We start from the raw sequence: 7,016 nt of genomic DNA, 5'->3' as shown, positions 1-7,016 counted from the left end.
ATAAAGGGCTTATAACAGAAAATAAAAGACGAACATGCCACAGTCGGACGTCTGAGCGACATCACCTAAAGGGCTTATATTTAATGTAAGGAACAAAAACACGCCACAGTCGGACGTCTGCGCGACGTCACATAAAGGGCTTATATTGTAGCTCAATAATACAATAGTTCGGGAACATAAATTATCACAAGTACGAGACAAATATAAAGTTAGTCCATCCACAGGAATAATAATTTAACTGGATTTACCACTTGGGCTTGTTCACCGGGGACAAGTTTTTCATGCGGATAGATATGGATATACTGATTACACTACTTGATCATGGATACGATGACTTGGAAGGAATTGACTCTGCAGAGCTTGTACTTAACCACAGCCAACGGATTTCAGTAGTCACGGGGACTAGTTCCGTCTACGGTGTTTTGGAAGAAACACGTCTAACCAGTACACACCCAATTCAACCTTCCGAAGCCAGTGATCACCCTCGGCAACGTTCAAGAAAAACCTTGAGACGGGGAGGCTACAACCTCGCGTAGCATGGGATCAAATTTCTATACGCGCGCTCTAAGGGGGTGCCCCCCCTCTCGGTCCCAACCGGAAACACCCATGCCCCCTGACCGGATGACTGGCTTTAATCCTGGGCCAAGGTACCATCATCCCGGCCTCTCTGTTTGGTGTGTACACGGAAAGAGGTTACCAACTTACTAAACCGCATCCTGGCAAATGAAACATGTGGTAGCACAGAAGGGGGAAAGAACGATAACGTGACTCCGTCCACGTTAGCGTCGGAGAAAGTCGGATGACGCAAGGCTGGTATGCTACAACAGTACCACCTTGCTGCCCTTCATGTCACCACATGATTTGGCCATCTCTCATCAGAGATCATCGCAACTTTGGAACATGCGGGGAAAAGAACGATAACGTGACTCCGTCCACGTTAGCGTCGGAGAAAGTCGGATGACGCAAGGCTGGTATGCTACAACAGTACCACCTTGCTGCCCTTCATGTCACCACATGATTAGGCCATCTCTCATCAGAGATCATCGCAACTTTGGAACATGCGGGGAAAAGAACGATAACGTGACTCCGTCCATGTTAGCGTCGGAGAAAGTCGGATGACGCAAGGCTGGTATGCTACAACAGTACCACCTTGCTGCCCTTCATGTCACCACATGATTAGGCCATCTCTCATCAGAGATCATCGCAACTTTGGAACATGCGGGTAGTTGCCTTACAAGCAACGAGGTATTTACCGACACTCATATGCCACGCACAAACCTTCAAGCAAACATGAAAAACACTTATCACATCAAATGTTCAAACATGCTTGCCTGGTTCGGAGAAGTCGGAGTCTAGCTCGGCGAAGTTCGCGGCTCCGTCACCTCTTCCGGAACCTACGGCAATCACGAAAAGCGGGTACTAACGTGAAAACCAAAGGGTGCACAGAAACTTCTCCAAATATTTTTCAATAAATCCCATAAAAAACTAGACAAAATTTGAAGATTTTCAGAAAAAGAATCACTCAAAAATCCCTTTTTATTAAAAAGTTATAAAGGTTTCTGTCCAGGGACTTATCTGTAATGAAACAGAAAAGTTCCAGGGTTTTAACTGAGAAAACAGAAAACGGTTCGATTGGAAATGCGCAAGCTCAAGAGAGAAAACGTATTTTGCCCGAAGGCGCCAACAGAAAACGGTTCGCGAAAGAATAGAATAGAGGCTGACAAGCGGGGTCCACATGTCAGGTTTGAAAAGCTCGCCGGCGCCCGAAGACTGCGGTGGACGCCGGCGTCGAACCACGGCGAGTTAGGAGGATCGGAGGGTACCAAGAGCTTCAGCGTGTTCTTCCGCGTCGGTGGGTGGTGGACTCGACCAACGGGGAGCACCACGTCGACGGCGACACTATCTCCGGCGGACGGCGGCTCGGGTGATGGTGGGGAACTCCGGTGGAGGGCTGCAAACCTCGAATTGAAGCACGGGTCAGAAGGAGGGATGCATAGTGAGGCTACTGGCAAGAGAAGGGAGGCGGAGGTGCACACACGAGGGCGAATCGAGCTGGATCCCGTGGCGGGTCGCGGCGGCCGGAGTCGAGGAAGGAGACCTCCTCGGGGCTCTTCCAGTGGCTAGGCGTGCTCTAGGTGGAGTGCAGGGATGGTGGGTGCTCGAGTTGAAGCTCGGGGCCTCTATTTATAGGCGGATCGACGGGGTGGCCGTGAACGGAGAATCTCCGGCGAGCGATTACGGCGATGCAGTGGATTGGCAGGAGGTTTGAGTGGCCAGGCAGCATCAGTGGAGGTTACTGGTGTCATTCCACAGCTAAACGGAGTTGGTCTTGGCGTAATGGTGTCGGTCCACGGTGAGATGGCCGCACGGGCTCGACGGCGGCAGAGAGCGCGCTCCGCGCCCTGCGGTTCACGACGAGAGTGGCAGCGCGTTCGGGGGAGTGGAAGGCCACGCGGCGAGCTCCGGTGGCTTGGGCGGCGCTGGGTGGCGCCGTGCCTCCCGCTGGCGGCCGCAAAGCCGCCGCTGGCGTCGGTCACGGGGCGGCGCACCTTCTGCTGCTCGTCGCCGACGTCCGCAAGGTGCCAGGCGTTCGTGCGGTGCAGGAACAAGGGGGAGGGGACGAGGAGCAAGGCGACACAATGGCACTGGCGAGATCGACAACCATCTCTGAAGAAAACGACAGTAAGCCACTGGACTGTTCTCTGAATTATCTGAACTTGATTTTGACAATGCACTGCAAGTGTTCGACAGAAAGATTTGGCAATGAGAATTTTTTCTGGAGCTGGTACTTGGTGAGGTGACCACTCAATGCACCCAGAGGCTGCCTGATTTTACTTGGAATTTTTGGAAAAGGATTTGAATGAATTTCACCAAATTTGACAAATCTGGTCCAAACTTGCAGCAAGTGTAGTTTGAAAATTTTGAACTGAAGACCAGTGGATCTTCCTGGATCTTGGTTGAGGGTTCAAAGGACTAGGGAGGAGAGTTGGTTTGGGGGCAAAAATCAAAACAGAAAGTAGAGTTCCTTTGTAAATCACCAATGGATAGAATAGAAGACAGAAATTTATTTGAATAAGATTTAAATGGAAAATAAACATAGGGGAGGTTCAACTTGCTGGATTAGATGCCAAACATGATCCAAAGATGAGGGGAGGGTTAGGAGAGAGTATGTGCACTAAGGCCATGGCAAGAGGGAAATGTTGGAAGTGGTAAAGGATTTTTCCAAAAGCCATAGTGCAAATTTCAAAGAGCTTTTCAAAAGGCATTTTCCCAAGTGAAAAGTATTTTGTCTTGAGTCCAAATGAAAAGCAAGAACCTCCAAGACCAAAGACAGATCTTGGGTGAATCCAAATAAAACTTTTGCCATAAAAAAAATATTTGAAAGGGAGAGTTCTTTTAAAAAAAATTTAAATCACCTCCCTCAAGTCAAATAAAAATCTTTTGAAAAATCCAAATAAAAACTTGGGTGTCACATCCAAAAGTCTATATAAAACCAAATGCTTTGATCACACTATCAAAGCGTTTATTCCAACTCCGAGAGGCTCGCACCAGTCCATAAATGGATCGCTGGAGCTTGCGCACTTTGTTAGCACCCTTTGGATCGACAAAACCTTCCAGCTGCATCATATACAACTCTTCTTCCAGAAATCCATTCAGGAATGCAGTTTTTACATCCATTTGCCAAATTTCATAATCATAAAATGCGGCAATTGCTAACATGATTCGGACAGACTTAAGCATCGCTACGGGTGAGAAGGTCTCATCGTAGTCAATCCCTTGAACTTGTCGAAAACCATTCGCAACAAGTCAAGCTTAATATACAGTAACATTCCCTTCATCGTCAGTCTTCTTCTTGAAGATCCATTTATTCTCAATGGCTTGCCGATCATCGGGCAAGTCAACCAAAGTCCACACATTGTTCTCATACATGGATCCCATCTCAGATTTCATGGCCTCAAGCCATTTTGCGGAATCTGGGCTCACCATTGCTTCTGCATAGTTCGTAGGTTCGTCATGGTCTAGTAACATAACCTCCAGAACAGGATTACCGTACCACTCTGCTGCGGATCTTACTCTGGTTGACCTACGAGGTTCAGTAAGAACTTGATCTGAAGTTCCATGATCATCATCATTAACTTCCTCACTAATTGGTATAGACGTCACAGGAACCGGTTTCTGTGATGAACTACTTTCCAATAAGGGAGCAGGTACGGTTACCTCATCAAGTTCTACTTTCCTCCCACTCACTTCTTTCGAGAGAAACTCCTTCTCTAGAAAGGATCCATTCTTAGCAACGAATGTCTTGCCTTCGGATCTGTGATAGAAGGTGTACCCAACTGTCTCCTTTGGGTATCCTATGAAGACACATTTCTCCGATTTGGGTCCGAGCTTATCAGGTTGAAGCTTTTTCACATAAGCATCGTAGCCCCAAACTTTAAGAAACGACAACTTTGGTTTCTTGCCAAACCACAATTCATAAGGCGTCGTCTCAACGGATTTTGATGGTGCCCTATTTAACGTGAATGCAGCCGTCTCTAAAGCATAACCCCAAAACGATAGCGGTAAATCAGTAAGAGACATCATAGATCGCACCATATCTAGTAAAGTACGATTACGATGTTCGGACACACCATTACGCTGTGGTGTTCCGGGTGGCGTGAGTTGCGAAACTATTCCGCATTGTTTCAAATGTAGACCAAACTCGTAACTCAAATATTCTCCTCCACGATTAGATCGTAGAAACTTTATTTTCTTGTTACGATGATTTTCAACTTCAGTATGAAATTCTTTGAATTTTTCAAATGTTTCAGACTTGTGTTTCATTAAGTAGATATACCCATATCTTGTTAAATCATCTGTGAAGGTGAGAAAATAACGATACCCGCCGTGAGCCTCAACATTCATTGGACCACATACATCTGTATGTATGATTTTCAACAAATCTGTTGCTCGCTCCATAGTTCCGGAGAACGGCATTTTAGTCACCTTGCCCATGAGGCACGGTTCGCAAGTACCAAGTGATTCATAATCAAGTGGTTCCAAAAGTCCATCAGTATGGAGTTTCTTCATGCGCTTTACACCGATATGACCTAAACGGCAGTGCCACAAATAAGTTGCACTATCATTATCAACTCTGCATCTTTTGGCTTGAACATTATGAATATGTGTATCACTACTATCGAGATTCATAAAAAATATACCACTCTTCAAGGGTGCATGACCATAAAAGATATTACTCATATAAATAGAGCAACCATTATTCTCTGATTTAAATGAATAACCATCTCGCATCAAACAAGATCCAGATATAATGTTCATGCTCAACGCTGGCACCAAATAACAATTATTTAGGTCTAATACTAATCCCGAAGGTAGATGTAGAGGTAGCATGCCGACCGCGATCACATCGACTTTGGAACCATTTCCCACGCGCATCGTCACCTCGTCCTTAGCCAATCTTCGCTTAATCCGTAGCCCCTGTTTCGAGTTGCAAATATTAGCAACAGAACCAGTATCAAATACGCAGGTGCTACTGCGAACATTAGTAAGGTACACATCAATAACATGTATATCACATATACCTTTGTTCACCTTGCCATCCTTCTTATCTGCCAAATACTTGGGGAAGTTCCGCTTCCAGTGACCAGTCTGCTTGCAGTAGAAGCACTCAGTCTCAGGCTTAGGTCCAGACTTGGGTTTCTTCTCTTGAGCAGCAACTTGGTTGCTGTTCTTTTTGAAGTTCCCCTTCTTCTCCCTTTGCCCTTCTTCTTGAAACTGGTGGTCTTGTTGACCATTAACACTTGATGCTCCTTCTTGATTTCTACCTCCGCAGCCTTTAGCATTGCGAAGAGCTCGGGAATCGTCTTATCCATCCCTTGCATGTTATAGTTCATCACGAAGCTCTTGTAGCTTGGTGGAAGTGATTGAAGAATTCTGTCGATGACGCTATCATCCGGAAGATTAACTCCTAGTTGAATCAAGTGATTGTTATACCCAGACATTTTGAGTGTATATTCACTAACAGAACTATTCTCCTCCATCTTGCAGCTGTAAAACTTATTGGAGACTTCATATCTCTCAATCCGGGCATCTGCTTGAAATATTAACTTCAGCTCCTGGAACTTCTCATATGCTCCATGACGTTCAAAACGTCGTTGAAGTCCTGGTTCTAAGCCGTAAAGCATGGCACACTGAACTATTGAGTAGTCATCAGCTTTGCTTTGCCAGACGTTCATAACATCTGGTGTTGCTCCTGCAGCAGGTTTGGCACCTAGCGGTGCTTCCAGGACATAATTCTTCTGTGCAGCAATGAGGATAATCCTCAAGTTACAGACCCAGTCCGTGTAATTGCTACCATCATCTTTCAACTTAGCTTTCTCAAGGAACGCATTAAAATTCAACGGAACGACAGCACGGGCCATCTATCTAAAATCAACATAGACAAGCAAGATACTATCAGGTAGTAAGTTCATGATAAATTTAAGTTCAATTAATCATATTACTTAAGAACTCCCACTTAGATAGACATCTCTCTAATCCTCTAAGTGATCACGTGATCGATATCAACTAAACCATAACCGATCATCATGTGAAATGGAGTAGCTTTCAATGGTGAACATCACTATGTTGATCATATCTACTATATGATTCATTTCGACCTTTCGGTCTCAGTGTTCCGAGGCCATATCTGCATATGCTAGGCTCCTCAAGTTTAACCTGAGTATTCTGCGTGTGCAAAACTGGCTTGCACCCGTTGTAGATGGATGTAGAGCTTATCACACCCGATCATCACGTGGTGTCTGGGCACGACGAACTTTGGCAACGGTGCATACTCAGGGATAACACTTTTTATCTTGAAATTTAGTGAGAGATCATCTTATAATGCTACCATCAATCAAAGCAAGATAAGATGCATAAAAGATAAACATCACATGCAATTAATATAAGTGATATGATATGGCCATCATCATCTTGTGCTTGTGATCTCCATCTCCGAAGCACCGTCATGATCACCA

This window comes from Triticum aestivum, chromosome 3D (assembly GCF_018294505.1).
Source record: "Triticum aestivum cultivar Chinese Spring chromosome 3D, IWGSC CS RefSeq v2.1, whole genome shotgun sequence".
NCBI classification, from domain to species: Eukaryota; Viridiplantae; Streptophyta; class Magnoliopsida; order Poales; family Poaceae; genus Triticum; species Triticum aestivum.
The sequence above is the reverse complement of the archived record's forward strand: the minus strand, read 5'-3'. Positions refer to the sequence as shown.